The 27,653-nt window shown below is 42.6% G+C and overlaps 1 protein-coding gene across 18 annotated transcripts in view; it reads right to left on the minus strand.

Moving 5' to 3' along the window:
* AKAP13 (A-kinase anchoring protein 13) overlaps positions 1–27,371 on the minus strand; it is a 322,766-nt gene extending 295,395 nt beyond the window's left edge. For 7 of the 18 annotated variants that reach the window (XM_070267033.1, XM_023650632.2, XM_070267028.1 and 4 more), the window contains exon 1: positions 27,102–27,340. The gene's annotated coding sequence lies outside the window, so the exon portion shown is untranslated. Of the gene's footprint in view, positions 1–27,101 lie in introns of all 18 variants that reach the window. The other 11 variants (XM_070267104.1, XM_070267094.1, XM_070267103.1 and 8 more) reach the window with 4 other exon arrangements.
* Between the last annotated feature and the right edge of the window lie 282 nt (positions 27,372–27,653).

Below are 27,653 nucleotides of genomic sequence, written 5' to 3' on the forward strand. Positions count from 1 at the left end.
CACTATAAAGAGGCAAACAACATTTTAATATCATTATGAGTATAATGTTGACATCACGGACCCAATGACAGGGTCTGAGGAATCCTCTAGGGTCCTCTATGAACTACACTATGAGAACCAATGTTATACATCAATCAATTACTTATGTGTACAGGACTACACAGAGTAAAAGACAAGATTACTAAGATTACTACATCAAGGAGCTAAGAGGGACAGGAGATGTACGTACGCACACATGCATGCATGCACACACACACACACACAGCTAAACAATCCAGAGCAGTTATAACCAAATATGCAATGAAACAGCACAGAAAATAAATGCCATAATCATTGTGAGGAAGGGAGACGATCGCTAGGGCTCACAGCAGCTAGAGGATCCAGGGAGGAAGCGGACTGGCGCCAGGCTCTGATAAGCAAGGCAAGGAGAAGAGGCAAGAGCATTCCAAGCAGAGGGCACAGCACGAGCCCAGGCATGTTCAGGGCACAGTGAGGAAATCTGAAGAGTCACAGAGAAGGAGAAATGTCCCAGTGTCAAGCACCTTAGCCCAGCCAAGGGAAGTAAAATGCCTGACCAGGAACACCAAAACAGTAGTGACCTGGGAAAAACAGTAAAAGGCTGGAAAGTATAAGGTCAAGGTGAGAGAGTCTGACCGCCACACTCAGCAGTCTGAACTTGACCCTGGAAGCAGCACAAAGCCCTGAAAGGGGTTCAGTTTGAACTTCTGAAGTGTTTTGGAAAAGCCAATCTAAACAGTGTGCAGGAAGAACAAAGGTAAGAGAAACCTGAAACAGAAGACCTATTTAGAAGCCACTGCCATGATGTAGGTAAAAGTAATGAGGAAGGGCATGGGCCAGCCTCAAGACAACCACAACAGTCAAAGGATGCTACACAAAAGAAGACACGACAGGACCTGGTTCTAACTGGACAGCTGGTGATGAGTGACCAGCCTGGGGAAACAATGGTCACGAGGCTTATTCTAATAACCATGGCTATGGGCCATAAAAGAGAAAGAGAAGCAACACTATTCACAAGACACTAAGTCAGTAAACCATGCCCAGAAAGTAAAATTACGGAAAAAGAGAATTCCAACCCACCTTCATCAATTAATTTAATGTTCATTAGAAGAGTACAGGCTGCATCAAAGGACACAATCACAAGAATGGAATGGGAGAAAATATTTGCAAATCATCTATCTATCAGGTGAGGAATTAACATCCAGAATATATAAAGAAATCCTTGAACTCAACAACAAAAATACAAACAACTCAAAAAATGGGGAAAGAACTTGAACAGACATTTCTTCAAAGAAAACATACAAATGGCCAAAAAAACACAGGAAAAGATGCTCAATATCACTAATCATTAGAGTAATGCAAATCAAAACCACAATGAGATACCACCTCACATCCATTAGAATAACAACTATTTAAAAAACAACAACAACAGCAGGAAATAAGTGTTGGAGAAGACATAGAGAAACTGGAATTCTATGGCGGTTCCTCAAAAAATTAAGAACAGGGGCCGGCCTGGTGGCACAGCTGTTAAATTCGCACGTTCCACTTCGGCGGCCCGGGGTTCGCAGGTTCGGATCCTGGGTGTGTACACAGCATCGCTTGGCACGCCATGCTGTGGCAGGCGTCCCACATATAAAGTAGAGAAAGATGGGCACGGATGTTAGCTCAGGGCCAGTCTTCCTCAGAAAAAGCAAAGGATTGCCAGCAGATGTTAGCTCAGGGCTAATCTTCCTCACAAAAAGAAAAAAAAAAAAGAAAAAAAAATGAAGAACAGAGCTACTATCGGCTCCAACAATTCCACTTACGGGTATACACACCCAAGGGACTGAAAGCAGGAACTTGAAGAGATCTTTGCACATCCATGTTCAGAGCAACATTATTCACAATAGCCAACAGGTGGAAGCAACCCAAGTGTTCATCAACGGATGAACGCGTAAACAAAATGTGCTATATACATATAACGAAGTACTATGCAGCCTCAAAAGAGAGAGAAATCCTGACACATCGATGAACTCTGGCAGCATTATGCTAAGTGAAATAAGCCAGGCACAAAAAAACAAATACTGTAAGATCCCACATGCATAAAGTATCTAGAATAGCCAAATTCACAGAGGCAGAAAGTAGAACGGTTGCTACTAGGGGCCGGAGGGTAGAGGGTAGGGGGAAGTGGAGAGTTATTTTTTAACGGGTACAGAGTTTCAGTTTTGCAAGATAAGTTCTGAAGATGGACGGTGGTGATGGTTGCACAACAATGTGAATGTACTTACTACCACTGAGCCATAGATTTAAAAATGGCTAAGATGGTAAATTTTGTTACGTGCATTTCATCTAAATGAGCTTTTAATTTAAAAAATAAAGATAACTGGCACACAGTAGGCAGATGAATAAATGAACTCTAAACATGTTGTAGGCAAGAATAAAAACTACTTTGAAAGAGAGAATCGAAGCAGAGCTCAAACGTTACCGCCTCCAGGAAGCCGAGCCCATCCCCATGCCCTCAGTGGACTGTCATTCACCAAGAGGTCTCAGCTGGGAGCTTTCAGGCATCCTGGACAATCACCAGGCCTGATGTCCACCAGCTACTCCACAAGCTTCATCCAGCTGACCCTGGCAATGTCCAGTCCAGCACATCTGCTGACTCCCCTCTCTCCTCACCGCCCCATTCAGGCCCTAAGCGCCTCTGTCCTAAACGACTGTAGCGGGCCCCTTTAACTTTCCTCTGAGGGGCAGGGCTCCCCCACCCCCACCAAGTCAACACCCACGCTGCTCCCAGGAGGAGCTATCCAAACAAACACGGACTATCCTCCCTTCCGAGTTCCCTGACACCACATACGGACACTACCACCTACCCCACCGCACTTTTCAATCTAGCTCAGTGACTGCCGCACCCACACTAAATAACTCAACCTCACTGCTCACCCTGTCAAACACGCCAAGCTCTCTGACGTCTGTTTCTTTGCGCATCCGTACCCTGTCACTGCAGGACTGCCATTCTAGGCCTTCTCTCCGCAACCCATACCTGGCAAACCCTACCCACGCTTTAAGATCCAATTCAGAGGGATGGCCTGGTGGCAGAGTGGTTAAGTTTGCATGATCCCCTTTGGCGGCCCAGGGTTCGCAGGTTCAGGTCCCGGGTGCGGACCTACACACCGCTCATCAAGCCATGCTGTGGCAGCGACCCACATAAGAAACAGAGGAAGATGGGCACAGATGTCAGCTCAGCGACAATCTTCCTCAGCAAAAAGAGGAAGACTGGCAACAGATAGCTCAGGGCCAATCTTCCTCACCAAAAAAAACTCCAAAAACAAAAAGATCCAGTTCAGCTATCACATTCTTCATCCCTCATCTGTGTTCCTTAGGATTTTGTATATAACATTGCTACACCACAAATTTCCATCTCCCTCCTTACACCCAAAAACTACCTTTGCATTCCTAGTGGCTGGTTCCATTCACTCTGCTCAAACATTTTTTTCAATGAGTTAATACTACTTGTACTTATAAATGGCATAATATTCATGTATTTTGTTTTGTGAGCAAGATGCTTATCCTCCAGACACGAACTTTTAGTGAACTGGGACTGTGCATTACTCTCCCTCGCTTCTTTCAGGGCCTAGCCCAAAATATCTGTTTCAAATGTTTGCTTAACAGAATCCCAAGATAAATCCGCCCCTAGAAATAAATCGCGTTAGCGTCATGCTTACATACCTTCCCCTCAAAGGGCCTGTGCTCTGCTCACACAAAATGTGGATTATGAAATTTAATTGCATTTCCAAAAATTATCAAAGAAACAAAGCTGCAAACAACTTACCAGAGCACCAGATAATTCATGTATCCTAAAAAGGGAACACACAAATATCACAACTAACTTATTTCTTAATAAGAACACAGACTGGGAAGGCCAGTACCTGCTGTGGAGGTTTTCTTTTCCCTTCCAATGTCCCACACCATGATCTATGCTTTAAAAAAAATTCTTCCCTATAACAGCTACAACTACAGATGAAACCCAACAACATGGTGTACAAAGTACGTATTGTATACGACACACTCTTACACACAAAAGACTGCAGCTCAAAGGCTAAGTACCTAGTCCAAGGTCACAGAAACTAGTTAAGAGAGAGCAAGACTTGAACCCATAGTCATGAAACCACACAATGCTGCGGGAATTTGGGTCAAGTCCCTCCATCTCAGAACATAAAGCACACTTACAGAAACAAAGGGAATTACTCCGCTAATAGAGTACACAGTGTTCATGGAAGAGCCAGAAAAAGAGTCTATCCCGTCACTCTCCTTCATATCTTAAGATTCTTTTACAAATAGTATCATATGCAACATAGTCTTTCCTTCAAGAGACATCCAAACCATCCTTCATGTCGTCCTAAAGGCGGCTCTGTTAGCAAAACCTAGAACTGCCTGCAATTCACAACACAAAAAACCTTGGCTACGGAGTGAGAGTGATACCGGCCAATGTTCTGGATCCTGCTCTTACCAGACGTACAGCCTATAAAAGTACCCTATGTCTCTGAACCTCAGATTTCCTTAACTGAAACGTGGAGATAAAGTCTCCTTCACAGGGTAGTAAATAAAACAAACAAACAGCATCCAGCACACAGCAAGCACTCAGTAAACCTAAAGGTTCCTTCACCCTATCCCAATTCTACCAGAATCCTGTCTCCAGTTTTTGCATCCACACTAGATCAGGATGTAAAGTCCTCTGTAAATCAGGATGACAATCATAGATTCTACCTAGTCCTCTGTAAAATCAGGATGACAATCACAGATTCTTGTCAAACACATTTATATTGTGGATACAAAGTTCACAACCAAAGTTAACAAAGTTAGCCAGTAGCCAAGCAGACTACAATCTGGGTCTTTTTAACTACTCAGCTCAAAACTCTGAATCAAGGGCACATATCTCTCAGGAGACTATCAGCAGAGACAGCAAAACAGCGAGAAAAAACAAAGTTTGAACTGGTTAAAATATTTGACCCACATATGCATAAGCCCTAGACTTATCCCATAAGTCACATTCAGAAACCCCATGGTAACTCTTCAAGAAAACACAAAACAGACCTTACACAATGGTAAAGACAACTCAGCAGTGTGTCAGTGCGTCCCAGGATGTAGCATTCTAGATACAGTTTAAAAAAAAAAGCGTTGCCACATAAAGCCCTACTGGGTGCTAAGAAGATACAAATGCAACAATAGGTGAAAGGAGGCAAGTGCAAGCAAGGCAGAAGAATGTTAAAGATAATAAACAATTTGTCAACAAAAGCATATTAATCACTGATTGGCTTTTTGACACAGCCACAACCTAACAACTATCCACTCAGCAAATACTCCTGAGTCCCTACCATATGCTGGGAGCTAGGGGCTGGAGAAAATTGCAACACTAGCCCAGTAAAGGGAATAAGACATAACCTAAAATTTACAATACAGGATAGAGAGGAGTGGGCCAAAAAGGCTTGGGAGGTCAGAAAGAGATTACATCCAACTGTAAGGACGAAGCAGTTTACACACGAAATACCCTTCAAGGCTCATAACAAAAGCTAAGTCAGATCTGGACAGGCAGAGACGAGAAGGGACATTCTGTGTGTCCCAGAAGCCAGCCTCAGCACAGGCCTGCAAAGTGATCACTGTATGCTTCTCGAATGCACGAACGGGCAAAGGCGCGTGCTGGAAATGCAGTTCAACATGGCAAGAGTACGGTTTAAAGGCACGTCAGGACCAAACTGGCAGGCCTGGCTCAGCTTCTCCTGTGTGCACAGTGAGGAACTCCTACAGTTTTTAACCAGGGCAGTGGTGTGACCAAAGCTCTACTCCTGGAAGGATAAACTGACAGAATACGAAACGACAAGAGCTGAAAGAGAAACTCTGACATTTGATAGATATTTAATATCACTGAGCTTATCTGCATCCAAAGAAACTGTGCTTCCTTCTTGGTCAGGCCCTCTCCTTAGCAATCTATTACACTGATGATTATTGATGAGGATTAATGAGTACTGATGATTATTACTAATGATAACATGAGGACACGCTAGGTTATCCTATGGAAACAAACCACCAGAAGATGTCAGAGGGTGAACACGAAGTTCACTTCTCATCACTCGAGGACCACCATGGCTCCAGGTAACTCTAGGGCGGCTGCTCAGGATTCCACCTGCTTGAATCCGATGGCACTTCCACGACCCCAAGAGTAGGGCCAGAGAGAGAGAGGACGTCACATCAGCTTACCAACACTTCTCTCCAAAAGTGACACGTGTCATTTATGCTCACATTTCACTGAACAGAGACAGTCACATGCCACATCAACTTGAAAGAGGCTGGGAAATGGATCCTCCCCATGAAAAGGAAGGAAAACTGGAAACCTGGTGAATAGCACTAACGCCATCACAATGTAATGTCTTTACAATGCCCAGTAGTAAACTATTACATTTCAAGAAAAAAATGCCCAGTTTCTTTGCAATTAGGTAACATCACAGAAAAAATGTTCTGGAGGCATCAAAGTTATCACCATATTTCCCATATAGCCTTACAAATATCATGACTCTAAAACTGATTATGAAACAATCTATTTTTGTTCACTGACTCTAAAAAAATTCAGTATCATCTATTAGAGCTTTTCCCCCCCTACTTTTTATGTCTATTATTCATTTTTTTTTAAAGATTGGCACCTGAGCTAACATCTGTTGCCAATCTTTTCTTTTTCCTTCTCCCCAAAGCCCCCCAGTACATAGTTGTATATTCCAGTCGTAGGTCCCTCTGGTTGTGCTATGTGGGACGCTGCCTCAGCATGGCCTGGTGAGTGGTGCCAGGTCCGCGGCCAGGATCCAAACCAGTGAAATCCCAGGCCGCAGAAGCAGAGCGCGTGACCTTAACCACTCGGCCACGGGGCCGGCCCCAATGTCTATTATTCTTTTAGGAATAATTTCCAAGCTTTTAAAAAACCATACAGTTGTACATCTGAAACTAATATAATGTCAGTGTCAATTATATCTCAATATTTTTAACCATATAGACTATTTCATCCTTCTCTAATCTGATAAATTTCTCATTTATTCCTTATTTATAAGGACATAATAAAGAATAATAAATAGTCTGATCAAACCATTTCTGACTTAAGAGTCTCTGGCATAATCCAAGCAGATAAGAAAAATGCAAGTTACCAATTACTTGTATTACCTGATTTCATTAATGAGAAACATGAGTAGTAATGGTGCTATTAATAATTAATTCAAGCTATAAAACTCCTGTAAATTTAGGAGAGTCAAGAAACATAATAAAGAATGCAGACATTTTAGAAATACAATCCAAGTTTCAAATCTCAGCTACTACTGTCACCCACTAGCTGTGGGAGCTTAGCCAAGCTACAGAATCTCCAGAAGCTTCCATTTCCTCATCTATGTACGGGTAACCCTAACTGCTTCACAAGACCATCCCAGGGTTAAATGAGACAACTTATGTAAAATGCTACAAGGTGGGTGCTCAAAAGAGCAGCAGGTAGTATAAATGTGTTCTGATAAGCAAAGAATATGATTTCCTGTACCATTTTATTAGGACTCTCCATGTTAGGAGAAGTAAAAAGTACTTTAATTTCTAATTATTTAAATTGTTTAGAAATCTCTCATGTGCAGTTGACATCAGGGCACAGCCAAGTAGCCGAACACCACAATTACCCACTGTGGTGCACGGTCCCTTCGCAATTGAACCGATGTTTCCCTAACCCTGAGAGAATTATACCAGGAACAAAGACAGTACGTGGGCATTCACACCTTAGCACCAAAAGGCATTTTCAAGATGCTTCAGTCTAGATGTTTCCAAACTGATTTTTGGCCATGGGACTTTCTTCAAAGGAAACATACAGGAAACCCACAAAGTAAAACAGAAAAGAGCAGAGCTACTCTTGGGGGACAACTTGGTCTCCTCCTCATGCCTCCCCAACCCCATGTGGCCCACCAATGTAATTCTAAGGAATCCCAGGGCTTAAGAACATCTTTAGGAAAAAAACTAAACAAAACAAACAAAAAATGACTGCATTTCACTTTTAACAGCAGAAATTAGGGGTAAAGAGGTCTAAGTGACCTGTCCAAGGCTGTTAGCAACAAACTAAGTCTAGAAGCCAAATCTACTGAATCCTAATCTAGTGTCTGTCCACTAACAATCAAGTTTTCTCAGCTACAGAATGCTGTGCATCAGAATTTACCGTCATCATCTTTGCCACAGTCAGTGAGTTTCAACTCTCCAATTTTTAATCTGGCATCCCTACTTTCTCATTACTCTCCTATTACTCATTCTCTTATTACTTTGTTCCCCATTAGTCTTGTCATGTGTCCCAGAACAACTGCAGGGAAACATTTAACTCCTTGCACTGACTTTCCAAGCCTGTTACGTTTATGCCCAGATCCACAAGACAGGAAAGAGAAAGCAATGAGACCCAAAGGGAGAATCCTCTGAAACGTCAGGTGCTGAGATCCTACTCCTTCCCTGCCTGCTAAGTGTTATTGCTCCCCTTCCCCTCTCTCCAAAACTCCAAATCTCAGTTTATCAAGAGAATGCTGGGATAAAAATGACTAGCTTCTTTGGTAGGTTATAGCTCGTTACCAGGAGGAAGGAACAGGGAGAAAACAGGATGGCACACTTCTGAGATTCAAGTCCAAATAATGTGGTTCGACAGGAATAAAAAAAGAAAAGAGCTCACCTGACCCCAAATGATTTCCAATACAGAAGCCCTTTGGGAATTCAGGTTGGCAGAGAGAGGTCCTCAAATTCCACATGAGAGGGTGCTATCAAGCCAAAATAACACCCAGACACATCAATGAAGTCTGAACAGCTCAAGAGTCAAGTATGCTGCACAAAAAACTGGGCAGTTCCAAGAGGACCATGGGAGGCCTCCCACAATTCAAGAACCATCTACATGTTCCAGGACAACGCCATTACAGAGCCATCACAAATTAATGCTTCCACTTCTAGTGATACAATTTATCTACTAAATTAACCAACTCTCTCTCTGTGACCAGGAACAGGCTAAAGATCTGTGAGATAACACTCCTAAGAAAGTCCGAGGGAACAGAGACACTTTGGAGTATTAACAGTGCCAGGAGATCAGCTTATGCACCTACCCGACTTCTAACTTGCTATGCAACTGACTCTTCCTACCTATAGGGCAGAAAATCTTGACAACTGTTATCTGATTGAAAATCACTGCTATCACAGCTGAGACCAATTAACTCATCTTTGTCTCACAGAAAAATATCTGCCTATATTAATAAGTTGAGCACAGTAAAATGTTTAATTTGCTTATTTCCTTGGTTATTTAAACTATAATGTCAACATACGATTGTGATTTGGGGAACGTATGTGGATTGTGCATGTTCATAATTTAATTAGATGTAACATTAATTGTAAAAGCTTCTAATATGCACTTGGATGTGCGACAGGATGGCCACAGATCATCTCTCATAGAGTACTTTGTGTAGGAGACCTCACTCAGTATCATCTCTACAAATCTTATCTCAAACACTTCCCTGTCTCATTGCTAGAATTAATTTGGACTGACTAGGAGTAGCCAAAGAATATGACATCAGAGACTCTCTGTATTGGAAAGTTTCCATCACGTACCTTTTATTACTGAGAACCACTTTTAGCTTAATTCTCAGGGCATAAGAGAGTAGTAACTAGTTCCATGAGTTCCTCCCTGTTCTTTTAGAAATACAGAGTTCTTTTATTTATAATCAGTTGCCAGTAATTCTAACAGTAATTCTATTATGGCATTTAAAACTTCTTTTTGGATTTTTAAAAACCTTCTTATAAAGGTTATAGAGAAATGGTAAACAGACACTCATACTTGGCCAGTGGGAGTGTAAATGATACAAGCTTTCTGTAGACAACCTGACAACAGCTATTAAAGCTGGTGAAATGTACAGCCTTTGCCCTAGCAATTCCATTTCTGCGAGAAGGTGGTAAACAAGGGTACAAAGATGTATATACACGGTTGTTCATCCCAGCAATGTTTATGACAGCAGAAAGGAGAAAGGGAAATAGGGAGGAAGGCGAAAGAAAAGAAATACAACCTAAATACTCAAATAAGAGGGTAATTAGTAAAATAAGGATATATCTAAACCCACACAATGAAACACTATATAGCCATTAAAACAATCATGTAGGTTACCTGATAGCATGTAAAGGTACAGTCATGAAATGTTTTATAATCTGTTTATACTCAAGTATACAGAATATAGTGTGTATATATATGTGCACATACACACACCTTCTACAAATTCTCAAATTCATACCAAATCATACCAAAAAATTTTTATAGGTAGTTTCATTTATTCATACGTGTACTTTTTTTGTGGCTTATGTATAACTGCCGAATTTCTAGAGGGACTGTGCATTACCGTTAATATAAATAAGACAAAAAATGTGTTTCATGAATCATGAGAAATATCCAACGACTTCGAGAATAAGAGATTATACAGTAGAAAGTTAACCATAAAAATAATTTATCTACTGGCAAAGTCAACGTTACACAAAGTTCTGCCAAAACCATAGCTCACAATGGATGCCCTTTCACATAATTACTTATTTCAACTCTCGCTAGAAATGTTTCTGATGCATGTAGAAAAGAGCTTGGGCCCTAGAGACAGAGACCCACATTCAAGTCCCAATTCTGACGCCTCCGAACTGTGTGACTTCGAGCAAGTTCTCCAGCCTCTCTGAGCCTCAGTCTCATCCATAAAACACGGATAACAACAGACCCCACCTCTTAGAGCTGTGGGGATTAAAACGAAGTACGGGTGTAGAGAGCACAGAGTACTAAGCCTGGCATATGGAAATCTGTATTAAACAATGGCAATTATTACTGCCACCATCGTTCCTAGCACATACTAATCAAGAAACAAAATCATGAGTGCTTGAAGGGCAGTGCCCAGGTCTTATTTTTGTTCATCCCTAGATCCCTGGCACCCAAGAGTGCACCTAATGTACAGCAGGCCTTTAATAAATGTTTGCTGAATGAAGTACACCTAAAAGTAACTAATTAACCTCCTTCTGCCTCAAGTTCCTTTTCTGGCAAAATCACAAAAACACCTTGCAGAGGTGAGAACTGATAAACATAAGACATCTTGTTCGGTAGAGGTTCCCAAAAGATGACAGCTACTATGTTAGCGAACTTGTCCGTGTAGATTTCGACAGGCATGAAGCCTGAAGGCAGGGAATACACATAATTTCCCCTCAGCACTTCCCTTAGTATTTGGATCCTGAGGTATAGCACAGATGAACCATTACTTTCTTTGGACTCAGGAGAGAAAATTCTCCATTTATGGGCACACATCCTAGTGAGCTAAGGATTAAAGTGGTAATCTTTACACTGCCGCAAGCACTTCTGGCAAAGCAGCTCAAACAGTACTTCACCACAGAGAGGAAAAAAGTGTATTTCAGAGAATCCATGAACTTAGGACACAATATATACAAACAGGGGCCATGAAAAACAATGGATCAATTGTTCTCAGGACTTCAAATGAAAGCTTTTAAGATGGTCTGAATCAGGAAGCCTGAGAAAAATCAACACTATCTGTATATACATTGCCAAAGGAATTATTAAGGGAGTACAGCATTTGGGAAGGTATTCAATTACCTAAAAAGTATTTTCTTCACAAAAAAATCAAAGTATTTTAAGAAGAAAAATAGATTCTCAATGGAAAAAGTTCCATGGGAGGAGGTGAAAAAACTACTGACACGAAACCAAAAATTATTATGTCTAAATCATAACATTCTTGTACTTTTGTATTTAAGAGAAATAGTCATCTGAAGAGGGGGGAAACCTAACATAAGGAAGAAGAGCTCAAAAACTGCACAGATCAGTAATTTGTGCAGCTCTGTTTAATTTTCCATGTCTAATTTGACAGAAACCTCAGATTTCATACAAAAGTGCTTAATAGAAGGTTTATGGTCCTATTTCTGTAATGATTCTGCTGAAAGGAAAAAAGGCTACTCAGCACTCATTTGCTTTGAGTTAAAGTTGTCTGTTCCGTATCCTGGAAACACATCAAGTCATGACTTACAGAGACATTTCATGGTCTACAGTATTATACACTGGAGTAAAAACAACATTTAAAAATCACTATTAAGAAAATAATAGTTTGGTAGTAACTTTCAAAACAACTAGAACAAACATATTAAAGTGAGGCATGGGTAAACTTCATCATATATGGCTTATACCTCAATAAAATTGTTACTAAAAAAATGACATTGCAGGGGCTGGCCTGGTGGCACAGCAGTTAAGTTTGCACGTTCCGCTTCAGCAGCCAGGGTTTGCCGATTTGGATCCCCAGCGTGCACCTAGCACCACTTGTCAAGCCATGCTGTGGCAGGCGTCCCACATATAAAGTAGAGGAAGATGGGCACGGATGTTAGCTCAGGGCCAGTCTTCCTCAGCAAAAAGAGGATGTTTGGCGGCAGATGTTAGCTCAGGGCTAATCCTCCTCAAAAAAAAAAAAAAAAGAAGTAGTTGCAGAGAATGTAAAATCTTGCTCATTCTCTAGAATCTGGGTAATGGGTAAACAGAGGTCAATTCTGTTCTATTTTGAATATGTTTTTAAATTATCATCTTTTTTAAATTAGGTAGGCAAGCCACACCTACATCTATATGTGAGCCACACTAATTGGCAACGACGAAGCTGCTCAACAGGTTAAATATAAAGTGACAGACAGAGACCCACATTGCCCAAGCACAGAAACCAGGCAAGAGTTGTACTAATTTTACCATCAGACCTGGTCAACACTGGCCAACCCTTCATTTAACATGGGGCCTTTTCTTCCCTAATAAAGGATGACAATTCACCAAAATCAAACGACAACTGACGCTGGAGAAAAACATTAATCCATGTAATTATTCAACAGGATCGATTTCATTAATAGTTTAATAATATACATAGATTGTTAATATATATAGTTTGTGTGACAAATTCATTCATCTACCCATCAATCCAAATATTTCCTGAGTAGCAACTAACTACTAGGTGCCCTGTACCATGCCAGGTGCTGGGAATACCGCGATGAACAAAGCAGACGGAATCTGCCCTCCAGGAGTTTACAATCTAAGAGGAAATACAAACATATGGGATTACCTCATCTCCACCTCCTTGGGGAGCAATGTGACAAATGAATCCTCCTGAATTAACTGGGAGGGAGGAAATGAACCATGCACAAAGACAATAGGGAAAAATCAAAGAGGTGACTAAAAACCGCACAACCCAAAATACCTAACCTAAAGAGGAAAAACAACCTTGATGCTAATTGCTGGCATAGTGTCTTAGAAAAATCCATTTATTTCTGTAGTTTATGACACTGTTATAGCCAAGGAGGTATTTCCAAAAGAAAACTTCTTCTTGTCTAACTTATATACATGATTTATCGTGGCAAAAAAAGTCTTTTTTCAAAGAAGTAAATAAATGTTACCTACAGATACCCTCTAAAATAAAAGGGTGGCTTTAAATATTAAATCCATCTCAATTATTCAAAGTTCACATATAGTATTATTCAAGATCCAACTGTACAACATTCCTGCCAAGGTACCATACATCTTGGTAGACAAAAATGAAAAGTTTAAACCTGGGTGTATTCAATGTTACAAAAAGGTTCAAAACCCAACTCATCTCACTTTTAAAGTTTTCAGATTGTCAAGAAGTGAAGGAAAGGGAAAGTGTAAAAAAGAGAAAGACTCAAAAAATAACACTATTTGATAGAGGGAAAAGTTCAAGGCCATTCCCATCTGGCCCCATTGAAAGAACAGATTCCCGTCCATGATAAAAATTTAATTAAATATACAGGCCAAGCTCTCAGAATTCTTTTCCCCTCTGCCACCACATACTAAGGTTTCCCTGGCAAGGTCATCTAGACAAAGATTCATGAGCAGATTCCCTCTGAATGACAGGTCTACAAGCAATGATGGAAAGGAACTCGCATGTCCTGTCTTAGGAAATCACTCAGACACAAATATTTATCAAGTGGTTCTATTAATTGCTCTGTATTAGAAAAAGAAAGATGTTCAAAGTGTAGTAATGTGGTTGGCAACAATAGTAAGAAAATAAATTAACTGTTCCAACCAAAGGAGGAAGGAAGAAGTCGCTGCAACTTTGAAGACTCTTCACGAACGTGAAAATATCCTCTGTGCCATTTGATGTCCCAGAGCAGAAGCTGTATATGCCCAAGAACATAAGTTGTGTATCCTCCTCCGGCCACCCCCCAGGACTCAATGAAAGGTGAGTCATTAACACATTATTTACCAGAACAAAATAACTCAAGGGCGGAAGAAAAGCAGTAACCTGCTCAAGGTCACACAGCTAGCTATGTGACAGCAACACAGCCGAACCAAGACTAGTGTCTCCTTCCAACTCTTTTGCCAACTACACAACCCTGCCAAGTAAAAGCATTTCATTGGGGATGGAGAGGAGAGGAGATGGAATTAGGTGACAAGTGGTGGCGAGGAAACTAGCAAAGAATTCAGTGACAGAGTTATCATCTCCTAAACCAGGAGTGCAAAACAAAAGAATTTTTCCTAGAAATTCGCATGTAAAACAACTCTGTTCATTTGCCAGAGTCTCTGCACCAATCAGCGCCTGTCCCCCAAAACTCCCATCAGAATTAATTAGGGACAACTCACATTTAAGGGACCACAGAAAACAAAGTTGCAGTACAGTTCTCTGAACCAGTCAGCTCTTTTCCCCAACCATCCTGAACCCTGGGTCTTTTTTTCAGTCTTCCAATTCCATGCTCTTGCATTAAGCAGAAGACGTACATCTAAAAAACATGCCTGACATGAGCTAAGCTGGACACAAAGCTGGAGGATTAAGGAAAGATGTTTAACGTTGCGTGATGTACACCCGCATTTTTCCCACTAGAGACTTACTCCTTATCCCCCTAACACTTCGGTACTGCTAAAACGAACCTAAAAAACTGGTTTCTCAACTTCCAATATAGGTTAAACACGAACTAATTAACTGTTTGTAAAACACTCTGAAGATGTGAAAGTATGTAAATATTACTTATTAATGCTGATCCACAAAGCTCCAGCAAGGGAAGCAAAGTACAATCCCACTGACACGTTTCTGCTACGTTGGAGGCACGAGCACGGGAGCCCAGCACGTTTTTAAGGATTCTAGGAAAACTTAAAGGGCAGACCACAGTGATTTTCTGCTTACAACAGGAACAAGCTGAAATTTTAAGCTGGCTATTCTGAATATAATTATAACAGAATGATAAAATGTGACTTATGGCATGTATAATAAAACTAGAGTATGTTTACAGTCACAAAATCCTGGCTGAAAATTATAGTTCATTGACCTGAGAGAGGGAAACTGAAATCTCTGAACCTCAGTTTTCTCATGAAGAAAGGCAGGAGGATAGTATCTATCTTACAGGGTTAGTGCAAAGAATTAAGAGAATATAACATTAAGAGAACTCACAACATGCAGGCAGGCACCCAGGAATAGTTTCTGCCTCCCTTGAGTGACTTTATTTTTTAGAAAATACCTCTTAGGACATGGCCTGCCTCGAAAGGTCTCTCCAGACTGGAAAAGTCTTTTAAATACACGCTACCCTACGTTTGAAGCGCACACACAGCACCATTTTAGCAGAAGAACCCAGGCAAAAGCTATGGTCATTCCTGTCCACTGACCCATACACACCCATAATCCTCACACAGAGAAAGCACCTCGGCCAGGCCCCAAAGCCTCATGTGACCAAATGAACAATTAGAACTCTACTTCTCAACTCCTGTGACACATTTTTCCCCTAAACAATGCCCAAACGGCAAGGTCACATCCACAGCTCCTTCACGTTCTGAGCCCAGCCAGCCTGCCCATAAAGTATCCAAGAAGCAAAAAACCATTTTCTTCCAGCTTGTAAAAGGTAACAAAATTGTTTCCACACAATGCCACACCGGCCTCCCTTCTCCCGCTCCAGAAACACACCTACCCTAGACAGGGCAGAACTCAACTGGCAAAATCAGGTAGGTGGATTAATTTACAGATATTATTTCAAACGGTACTAAGTGCGTTTTTAGGAGTGATTCATAAATTACAGAAAATGTCAAATTTGCAAAAAGCCCCTATCATATCTACCACCTTTAGCACAGTTATCACACGGGAAAAGGAATACTTCTAATAATGTAAGTTAATGCTGATAGTATAATTCAAATTTAGGAAAAAAAAAAATTCAAGCTCAGTTCAATTTATCCAGAGTGGTCTGCCCATCACAATGCAAATGCAACACAGTGGAAGAAAACATGCCACATCCAGCCTGGAGGGGAGAACGTGTGCTAACAAGTTTTCCAGGAGCTGTTAATGGACTGCTATCAAAACCACCCAGACTCTCTTACCTGACTGCCCTGTGATCAAGGGCTCAGGTTTTCAAGACAACAGACCAGTCCAAAGACCCATCAAGGGGAAGACGCAGTGTTAGCAACCAGAAACAGGAAATTCACCAGCCCAGAAGCTCACCACTGACCCCAAAGCTACTAACTCCCTTTATTAAAAAATAAGATTAAAGAAAAATACATACTTTGCAGAATATTTAGAAGATCAAAAAACACCCTATCATCTCACTGCTCAAACGTTTAACTAAAGTTAACACGTTGCCACAGCCTCCTTCCAGACCGTCTGGTGTGTTACGTGTCTGTGAGGTACATGTGAATGACATCCCTGCAAGTTAAAAATCACAGACATCCTTAGAGACTGGAAATGCACACCAGACTTCACTGAGAATATTCTTATCGTGCCCAGAGGAGAAAAGCTCTCATTGTGTTTGAGTCCTAACTAACTGACAGAATACACAAGGTGCTGTTTTAGGTCACTGCCGTATTCCTTCATTCCTATCTAGTCCTCCTTAGTCATACCTAGGTGGTGTTTACCACCATCATTATTATTACTAGCTACCATGCCATGTGCCCCTACTATGTGCCAGGAGCCTCATATATCCCTAATTCCCACAATAACCCCCACCCTCCCTTCTCTATCTAGAATTCTTTAAATCTTACACCCAGTCCAGATTTCATCCCTGAACTCCAGTCTTGCATATGCAAAACTTTACTCTCTCTTCATGTAAAGTCTCACAGATCTCAAACTTAACACGTCCAAAAGAGCAACACAATGTCTTCCCCACTCAGGGAACCACACCAGCGCCATTCCCCCAGGTGGTGAAGTACAACACCTGGGAATCACCCTTGATTCTTTTCTTTCCTTCAAAACCTTTTTCAAGCCTGTAAGTAATCCTATCAGTTCTGTCTTTGAAGTGTTCGTTGATTCCAACCACTTCTCGCCACGTTCACTGCTACCACCCTAATCCAGGCCGCCATCTCCTCTAAACTGGATGGACTACTGCAAAACTCTTCAACAGTCTCCCTGTTTCCACTCCTGCTCCCGACATCCAGAGTGAAACCTTTAAAACCTAAGTCACCTCTTCTCATTGCTTGCTCAAGCCGGTCAGCTGCTTCCCGTCACACTTAAAAGCCTATCTGATCTGGCCTCTGCCCACGTGTGCCTTATCTCCTACGGTTCTCCTTTCCCACCAGTCCCAGCCACACTGGCCTCCCTGTTCGCACTCCCCCCTCTTTGCACCTCATGTTCCCTCTGCATGGACCATCCAGGATCTTCAAGGGGCTTGCTCCTTTCACTTCCCTCGGGTCTCTGCCCAAATCTCATCTCCTCAGAAAGGCCTTGTTTGACCTCCCCAATTTCTGCTGCTACTCTTCACATTCTTCCTAGAATTATCACCACCAGACATCACCAAAGTTGTTTGTCCTACTTATTTTCTGCTTTCCTCGCTAAAATGTCAGCTCCTTGACGACAGCAACTACTTTCTGTCACTGAATCCCCATCACCTAGAATAGCGCCTGACATGCAGAAGGCACACAAATATGCGCTGAATAAATTAACAAACAACCCTACAAGGTATGTCATATACTCAATTTACAAAAGAGAACTGAGTTTCAGAGACAAATAAGTGACCTAAAGCCACACAGCAAATAAGTCACCAAATGCACATGAAAGAGTCAGTACCCCCCCGACTCACTGCGTCCTGTGCTATACAACTGAATTACACATATGCGCTACGAAAAATGAAAAAGCAAGCATTTCTCCATGAAAACATCAGACCACAGTGCTCTTTCCTTTTCTGTTCATCACTAGAGCATTTCGTGTTTTCAATCAATCTTATGCACATACTATGTATGTACTTGTTTGACAGGAAAACATCTTTTTTTGTATTCCCCACAGAACAAGGGCTGTGCTGCAGATGGTAGACCCTTAACAAATGTCTGATATTTATACCCCTGAAGACTTGAAGAATCCTCTAACGGGACGTTCAGCACCACCAAGAAAGCAGACTCTTCTGAGAGACTTCAGTTTCCAACCACGATGGAGCAACTGGAGCCAGACATCCTGCCACACCGCCTCCCACTGCTACAAAAATGGACAAAATACATGAGGTAACATCTTACAGACACTTCACAACAGACAGCACAGGACTGCAATCCCTAACAGAAGGGAACAGAGGAGACGAGCTCCACAATGGCACCAGCTCTCTAAGCCTGGAGGCACATACGGGGACCATGGTGCAACGAGGAGGACCCCAGGCATAGCATGGCAGCCTTGTCAAGCTGAGAAGTCAGACATGAGTCTGGGAAGGCTGAGGAATCTAAAAACTGCAGAGCAGCAGAAAGGAGGGACTTCCACGAAGGATCTCCATAAGTCAGCACAGAGGCCTCCTTGAGTCTGATATTGAACAGCGAGCCACGCAGGCATACTGTAAAAATCTATGCGAGCAGGCAAAGAAGGACCCAAGAACTATAAGGTGAATGACGCCAGAGCTCACATAGGGCTGCACGCGTTCATATTCTCATCAGCCAGAGCAGAAAACATCAAATTCTTCAATGGAAACTACAGGGGCTTCATGCCTTAGTAATGGGACAAAACTAGCCTTAGAGTAAAAGCTACTCTAGACTAATCCTAAAAAGTTTAAAAAGAAGCCTCAGAAGTATCAAGCAAATAACGAAACCTGCCAAAACAAAGTCTAATACTCTTCGAAGCATGGTTCTCATATTAGGGATGATTTTGCCCCCGAGGGCACATTTGGCATGTCTAAAGATACGTCTGGTTGTCACAACTGGGGGTGATATTACTGGCATGTAGTGGGCTGAGGCTGGTGATGCTGCTAAAGATCCTACAGTGCACAGGACAGCCCCCCACAACAGAGAATTATCTGGCCCCAAATATCAGTAAGATATTTAGAAATATTAACTCAAAGTGAATCATAAACCTAAATGTAAAATTTTTTGTGATTTTTTTAAGTGAAGTTATCATAATTTACAACATTGTGAGATTCCAGTTGTACATTATTATCTGCCAGTCATCACACAGGTGTGCCCCTTCACCCTGTGTGCCCACCCTCCAACCCCTTCCCCCTGGTAACCACTAAACAGTTCTCTTTGTCCATGTGTTTATCTTCCATAAATGTAAAATCTTAAACTATACAATTTCTAGGAGAAAATACAGAGGAAAGTCTTTGTGCTCTTAGGTTAGGCAAAGAGTTCTCAGATACTACACCAAAAGCATAATCCACGAAAGAAAAAACAGTAACTTGGACATTCTCAAAAGTAAGAACTGCTCTTCGAAAGAAATTATTAGAATAAAAAGATAAGCCACAGACTAGGAGAAAATATTTGCAAATCATAATCATGTCTCTGACTCTAGAATAGAGGTATACCTTGGAGATATTGTGGGTTCAGTTCCAGACCACCACAATTAAGCAAATAGTGCAATAAAGCAAGTCACACAAATTTTTTGCTTTCCCAGTGCATATAAAAGTTATGTTTCTACTACACCGTTGTCTGTTAAGTGTGCAATAGTATTATGTCTAAAAAACAATGCACAGACCTTAAAAAATACTTTATTGCTAAAAAATGCTAACCATCATCTGAGATGAAATCTTTTTGCTAGTGGAGGGTCTTGCCTCCATGTTGACAGCTGCTGACCCATCAGGGTGGTGGTTGCTGAAGGTTGGGTGGCTGTGGCAATTTTTTAAAATAAGACAGCAACAAAGGGTGCTGCACCGATTGACTCTTCCTTTCATGAACGATTTCTCTGCAGCGTGCGATGCTGTTTGATAGCATTTTACCCACCACAGAACTTCTTTCAAAATCGGAGTCAGTCCTCTCAAATCCTGCCGCTGCTTCTTCAACTAAGTTTATGTCATATTCTAAATCCTTTGTTTTCATTTCACCAACCTTCACAGCATCTTGACCAGGAGTAGACTCCATCTCAAGAAACCACTTTCTTTGCTCATCCATAAGGGGCAACTCCTCATGCATTAAAGTTTTCTCATGAGATGGCAGCAGTTCAGTCACGTCTTCAGCTCCACGCCTACTTCTAGTTCTCTTGCCGTTTCCACCACATCTGCAGTTACTTCCTCCGCTGACGTCCTGAACCCCTCACAGTCATCCCTGAGGGTTGGAATCAACTCCTTCCAAACTCCTGTTAATGTTGATATTTTGACCTTTTCCCATGAATCACGAATCTTCTTAATGGCATCTAAAATAGTGAATCCTATCCAGCACGTTTTCAATTTACTTTGCCCAGATCCGTCAGAGGAATCACTATCTATCGCAGCGATAGCCTTCCAAAATGAATTTCTTAAATCACAAGACTTGAAAGTCACAATTACTCCTTGATGCACGGGCCGCAGAATGGATGTTGTGTTAGCAGGCATGAAAACCACATTAATCTCATTGTACACCTCCATCAGAGCTCTTGGGTGGCGGTGCATTGTCAATGAGCGGTAATATTTTGAAAAGAATCTTTTCTTCTGAGTAGTAGGTCTCAACGGTGGGCTTAAAATATTCAGTAAACCGTGTTGTAAACAGATGTGCTGTCATCCAGGCTTTGTTATTCCCACTACAGAGCACAGGCAGAGTAGAGTTAGCATCATTCTTAAGAGTCCTAGGATTTTTGCAATGGTAAATGACCAGTGGCTTCAACTTAAAGTCACCATCTGCATTAGCCCCTCATAAGAGAGTCAGCCTGTCCTTTGAAGCTTTGGAGCCAGGCACTGACTTCTCCCCTCTAGCTATGAAAGTTCTAGATGGATCTTCTTCCAATATAAGGCTGTTTCATCTACATTGAAAATCTGTTGTTTAGTGTAGCCTCCTTCATTAACCGTCGTAGCTAGATCTTCTGGAGAACTTACTGCTTCACCCTGCACTTTTATGTTATGGAGATGGCCTCTTTCCTTAAACTTCATGAACCAATCTCTGCTGGCTTCAGGCCTGTCTTCTGCAGCTTCCTCACCTCTCAGCCTTCAGAGAATTGCAGAGGGTTAGGGCCGTGCTCTGGATTAGGCTTTGGCTCAAGGGAAGGCTTTGGCTGGTGTGATCTTCTATCCAGACCACTCAAACTTTCTCCAAATCAGCAAACGGCTGTTTTACTTTCTTATGGTTCGGGTGTTCACTAGAGTAGCACTTTAATTTTCTTCAAGAATTTTTCTTTTGCATTCACAACTTGGCAGTTTGGCAGAAAGAGCCAAGTTTTCGTCCTATCTCAGCTTTCGACATGCCTTCCTCACTAAGCTTATCATTTCTAGCTTTTGATTTAAAGTGAGAGATGTGCCACTTTTCCTTTCACTTGAACACCTGGAGGCCACTGTAGGTTATCAATTGGCCTAATTTCAATATTGTTGTGTCTCAGAGAATAGGGAGGCCCAAGGAGAAGGTGAGAGACAGAGGAACAGCTGGTGGGTGGAACACTCAGAATACATGCAACATCTATCAAGTTCATCATCTTATATGGGCGCCATTCATGGTGCCCCAAAACAACCAAAGTACTAACATCAAAGATCACTGACCACAGATCACCGTAACAAATACAATAATAGTGACCAAGTTTGAAATATTACAAGGATTACCACAATGTGACAGAAGATACGAAGTGAGCAAATGCTGTTGGAACAATGGCACCAATAAACTTGCTCAATGCCGGGTTGCCACAAACCTTCAGTTTGTAAAAAACACACTATCTGAGAAGTGCAAGAAAAAGAGGTATGCCTGTAACCACAGAACTTTCAAAACTCAATAATAAAAAAGCAAACAACTCAATTTAAAGAAATGGGCAAAAGATGTGAACAGACACATCACCAAAAACTGGCAAATAATCACATGAAAAGAGCTTAACATCATTAATAACCGGGCCAACTAAAAAAAAAAGAAAGGTGGCTACAGGGGCCAGCCCAGGTGCATAGTGGTTAAGTTTGTGCACTCAGCTTTGGCAGCCAGGGGTTCGCAGGTTTGGATCCTGGGTGTGGACCTACACCACTCATCTAGCCATGCTGTGGCAGCAACCCACATATAAAGTGGAGGAAAGTGGAAGAAGACTGGCACAGATGTTAGCTCAGGGCCAATCTTCCTCAGCCAAAAAAAAAAAAAGGCTACATTCTGTGTGATTCCACTTATATGATTCTTGAAAAGGCGAAAAAACCACAGAGACAGAAAACAGATCAGTAGTGCCTAAAGTCTGGGGGTGGCACATGGGTTGACTACAAAGGGGCTCAGAAGAATTTGAAGGGATGAAAGAACCATTCTAAACCTTGACTGAAGCAGTAGTTATGAGAATGTATACAGGTGTCAAAACACAGAACACTTGTGAATTTTACTGAATGTAAATTATACATTAAAATAAAAAAAGAATGATAAAATAGAGACTAAAGAGATAACATCCTGAGTGAACCTTGATCCTACCCTGGTTAAAAAATTTTTTAAATCAACTATAAAAAGACATTTGGAGGAAAAACGGGTAAAGCTGAATATGAGCTGAATAATACACTAGAATTATTAAATTTTTTTAGCTGTGATCACTGTATTTGGTTATGTAAAACAAGGAGATAGGCAAACTTTTTTGGTTAAAGGCCAGACAGTAAGTATTTTTGGCTTTGTGGACCACACGGTCTCTTGTCACTACTCTACCCTGTCACTGTAGCACCAACACAGCCCCAGGCAATATGTGCACGGATGAGCAGGCTGTGTCCCAATAAAACTCGATTTACGAAAACAGGCAGTAGGCCAGACCGGGCCTGCGGGCCATTGTTTGAGGACCCCTAATGTAGACAAATCTGTAGTGACAGAAAGGGGAGCAGGGGTTGCCTACGGTGAGACAGGCAATGGGATGAGGGTTGAGGGAGGAAGTGCCCGGAGAATGGCACAAGGGAACTTTCGGGAGCGATGCAAATACTCTATATCTTGATTGTGCTGCTAAGTTACAGGCATGGATACATATATACTTAAAATGGGTGGATTTTATCATATAAATATCTCAATAAACTTCTTTTAAAAATGTATTCTTTCCAGGTGATTGCATCAAGCAGCTATGAGATTTTAAGGCAAGATTATGAGTAAATCATTCTAATGTAGAGCTGTTTTCCATAACATGGCCTTTGGAGCCAAAATAATCTGAGTTCAAATCTTAGCACCATAGTTTAGTAGCTACGTGACCACTGTCAAACCACTTTGGGGGCTGTTTTCTCATCCTAAAATGGGTTAATAATGCCTGTCTCATAGGTTTGTTTTAAAAATTAAACAAGAAATAGAGGTACATAAGAGGTACACTCTCCTGATTTGAGTAAACCAATTTTTTTAAAAATAATTTAAGAAAACGAGTCAGAAAAGATGAGATAAGTCCACGAGCTTCTTTCGTATTCTTCTGAAATATTCTGACCTTCTTTGTTCCCTGTTTGTTTTGGCTTCACCTGACTTCAAGCACTGGCATCCACCATCAGTTTCTGTGATTTCACAGTAACTTGGACCTAACAGCAAGCACTGGGAACTGAAATCTCTTTTGAGTTTAGAAAAATATTCCATGACAAATATGTTGGGAAAGAAATCGGAGAAGATAAGAGCCAAAAGTAAAAAGTATCAACTTTCACAATCAAGGAGAATGGCAACAGAAATGGCCTAATATTTTAATTACCTTTTATAAGGAAAAACCAATAAAGTTAGTTGGACGTTTTCCCCTTCTAGACTAGGATTTGAATTTTATCCAAAACAGTAGCCAACCAATAAAATTACAAAATGACACAGGATTTGCATAGTGTTTTATCTCAAGTGTCTCTCACAACAGGAGTGGGTGGCAGACAGGATAAGATTAATATTAAATTTGCTTTTATTTTATAAGTAAGGATACCAAGTCTGAGACAGATAAAGTGGCTTGCTCAAGGGCACATAGCCAATAAATGACAAAGTCTGGATGTGAAGTGAGATATGTGGCTCCACACCACGTGCTTATGGCAGAGGGCACCATCAGACAATCATCTCGGGCTCTGTGAAACTCTTTACATAACTCATTGGTGCTTTTCCCTAACGTGACATCTTTAATTGTCTAAAAGACAAATCAATTACAGTGTGACTTACCTACTAACTTCCTAACTATTCAGGAATAACTGGCCATTTTGGGTGGGAGAGGCTTTGCCCAAAGATGGGCTTATGATATGATCAGAAAATTGAAAAGGGCTGATTTCCAACAGAAGAGCCTGCAGAGGGACGGAAATGATAAATCCCTCACTCCTCTTCCTTCTCCCCATCCCAATACCCACAGCACACAAACACATTGATACCCACCTTCCCCGGGCGGCGAACAAAGCTCTGAAGAGGTAAACAAGGAAAGCACATCATTGTCCCACACAAATATTCAGTCTCTCAGTACAGGGCTGCCTGTCCATCCTCCCAGCAAGGCATGACAAAAATGGGTTATCTATTCACCTTCTACTTATTACGTCCCAATCAACACAGAGGCTGTGGACTATAAGACCACAAATGTGAGGACACATGAATTAAACTTCCTTCCTTCCTCCTCACTCACCAGTCACAATGGTAAGACAGTCCGACAGTGAGGGACTCAGAAGCCCCGCTTCCAAATGGATGCCCATCCCCTCCAGGAATAACTGAGTCTATTCAAGTGCACTTAAATTCTAACTTTAAAAGAAGGGGTTATCAAAAGTCCAAGTTTGTTCATCTAGCTTTGTCAGGGAAGTTTTTTTCCTCAACCTAAGTCTGATCAAATGTAATCTTTAAAGGTTTACTATAATCCTTCCTGGTGAAAATCCTTATTTTCTAAGAAAACTAATGGAAATTCTTATTTTATACGAAAATCTGCATAAGACAGAAAATCCTTATAAGAAAACTAATGGAAAGATGAGATTCAATATACAAGAAACATCCATTACAGGGTAATATTTCTAGAATGTATCTACCCCATTTGGTATTGTGAATATTGTAAACTGAGCTGACACAACTGATTTAAATACTGCTTCCTTCCGTAAATGGTGGCACCTTCAAAACTGTTATCTTGAAAAGGAAATGAGTGATTTGCTCAAGTCTCTGAATTGTACTAACGCTGTATTAACCCCAGTTCGGTGCTATCTTAAGCAAGTTTGAGAAATGTAGTCACAATCCGTATCTACTATTTTTCAAGACTAAAGTAAAACAAGGAAGAAAAGCTGGAACTGACTAAATAATTCAGATATCTTATTACAAGTGTTGAAAACAATCCATCTCTCACCATTTCTTCAACACCATAAAGGCAGAGTTCTACCCAACCAAGCCGCTTGGCAAGCCCCACCCACAGACTAACAGGTAACTGAGAAGATAAACCCACTGTTTCTACAACATTCAGGGCAATGGGCACCTTAAAAAAAAATCTGCATTACTCACTTAGCATCAGTTCGTTCCACTATAAATTGGACAGGCATTTAAGGTAGCTCCATTTGGGAGATTCAAACAGAATTATTCTCACATCATAAGTCAAATTAACCAAATTCAGCAGAATCGATGCACAAGGTCTGTACTTAATGCAGTCTGCAATGCCCAAGAAACCACGAAGGAATACAAGAACGGTAACAGTGATTTATCTCAACTCATCACAACTCCTTTACAAACTTGCAAAAAATGATCTTTCAAAAACTGCAGCGTTTGTCCTGATCTGGGAAATCCAACGGTTTAGAAAAATGGAATAAGCTGCTGCTTCTGAAAATAAAGGCGGGGGGGGGGGGGTAAAATAAGAAAAAAAAGGCACACATCTTCTTCCTTTAGTTGTATATGCCTGAGGCAATAAACTCCCCAAAAATAACTCCACTGAAGAGTATAAAAGCTGAGAACGAACACCAAAATACAGCTCAATCCAACTTTCATTGTGAACTCCTGAGTTCACAGAAAGACCTAGAAATTTAAACGTGCTGGCATCATTTTGCTGTAAGAATTATTTCCAAAAACAAACCAAAAAAAAAAAAAACCCCGTCTATTCTTCCTTCCGATGAAAAAAATTTTGGAGGGTTTTCCCCAGATTCTTTTCAAAACTCTTCACATAGTGGTTGACTTTGCAAAAAGCACAAAGTGTCACTAAGCCATATTTACCCAAAAGAGTGTTTTGTTTGGTCTCCAAGTATGGCTGCACTCGAACCAGGTCGAGCTGAGCGCGCCGCACGGTCCCGGAGGGGTCCCCTCCGGCCGCACATCCCCGAGCCGCGCGGGTCCCCGGCCGCGGCCCTGGGAGCGGGCGCCCACAGCGACCCCCGCAGGCGGGCGCGCCCCGCGTGTTTACGGTCCGCGCCGGCCCCGGGAGCCGCTCCCTGGGGTCCGCAACACTTGTCCGCGGGATCCGTCGGATCGGAGGGACCCACGGAGCGCCTGCCCCCGGAGGAGAGGACCGGGGAGCCTGGGGCCGGGGGTTCAGGCCTCGCGGGGCCCGGCGGCAGCACCCGCGCCGTGCAACGCGGCGCCGAAGTTGGATGCGGGAGCGAGAGGCGCGCGGGGCCGGGAGCAGACAATGCGTCAGGCGGTACGCGCGCGAGGAGGGGGCCGCGGAGCCGAGGCGCCCCCGCCGCCCATCCATCCCGCGCGCCCCCGCCCCGCCCCCGCGGCCCAGGGACCCCGCCCCCTCCGCGCCCCCGCCCCGAGGAGCTGCCGCAGGGGGAGGGGCCCGCGCTCCCGGCCCGCGACCCCTCCTCAAACCACCAAACTTCCCCCAACTCCGCCAACTAAGTTGCGCTCTCACCGTGCGGCGCCCGGGGCTCCCCCGCGGGCCGAGCCGGAGCAGCTCCGCACCTTCGCCGCGGAGAAAGACAATAGGTGGCCGCTCTCCCGGCGGCGGCGGCGGCGGCGGCGGCGACGGCTCAAAGCGGCGGCTGCAGACGCGAGGAGCGGGCACGGCAGTCTCAGCGGAGCCCAGGAGCTTCCCCGCGGCTGCTCCGGCTCCGCGCTGGCCCTGCACACAGCCCCAGCCCGCCAGCGCATGCGCCACAAGCGGCTCGGGGATGGGCGGGGCACCTGGGAGGGCCGTAACGCCTACGAGCCCTCCCATGAGTAAGCGCGGAGCCAAGGGCTGCGGGCAGGGATTGCACAGCAGAGCTGCCCATCAAGCTCGGTGAGACCAATGGGAAGGCACCTGGGCGGTGCGTTCTGGTTGCTAAGGAAGGCTGAGGTTGACCGCCGCCGCTGCTGCGCGCGGCAAAGTGATCAAAGTGGGGTGGCAGGCAGAGGCGGCTCTGGGAAATGCCCACCCACGCTCTCCTCTCTGCCCTATCTCCGGAAACCGCCCTTCCTCCGT

This window comes from Equus caballus, chromosome 1 (assembly GCF_041296265.1).
Source record: "Equus caballus isolate H_3958 breed thoroughbred chromosome 1, TB-T2T, whole genome shotgun sequence".
Classification (NCBI taxonomy): Eukaryota; Metazoa; Chordata; class Mammalia; order Perissodactyla; family Equidae; genus Equus; species Equus caballus.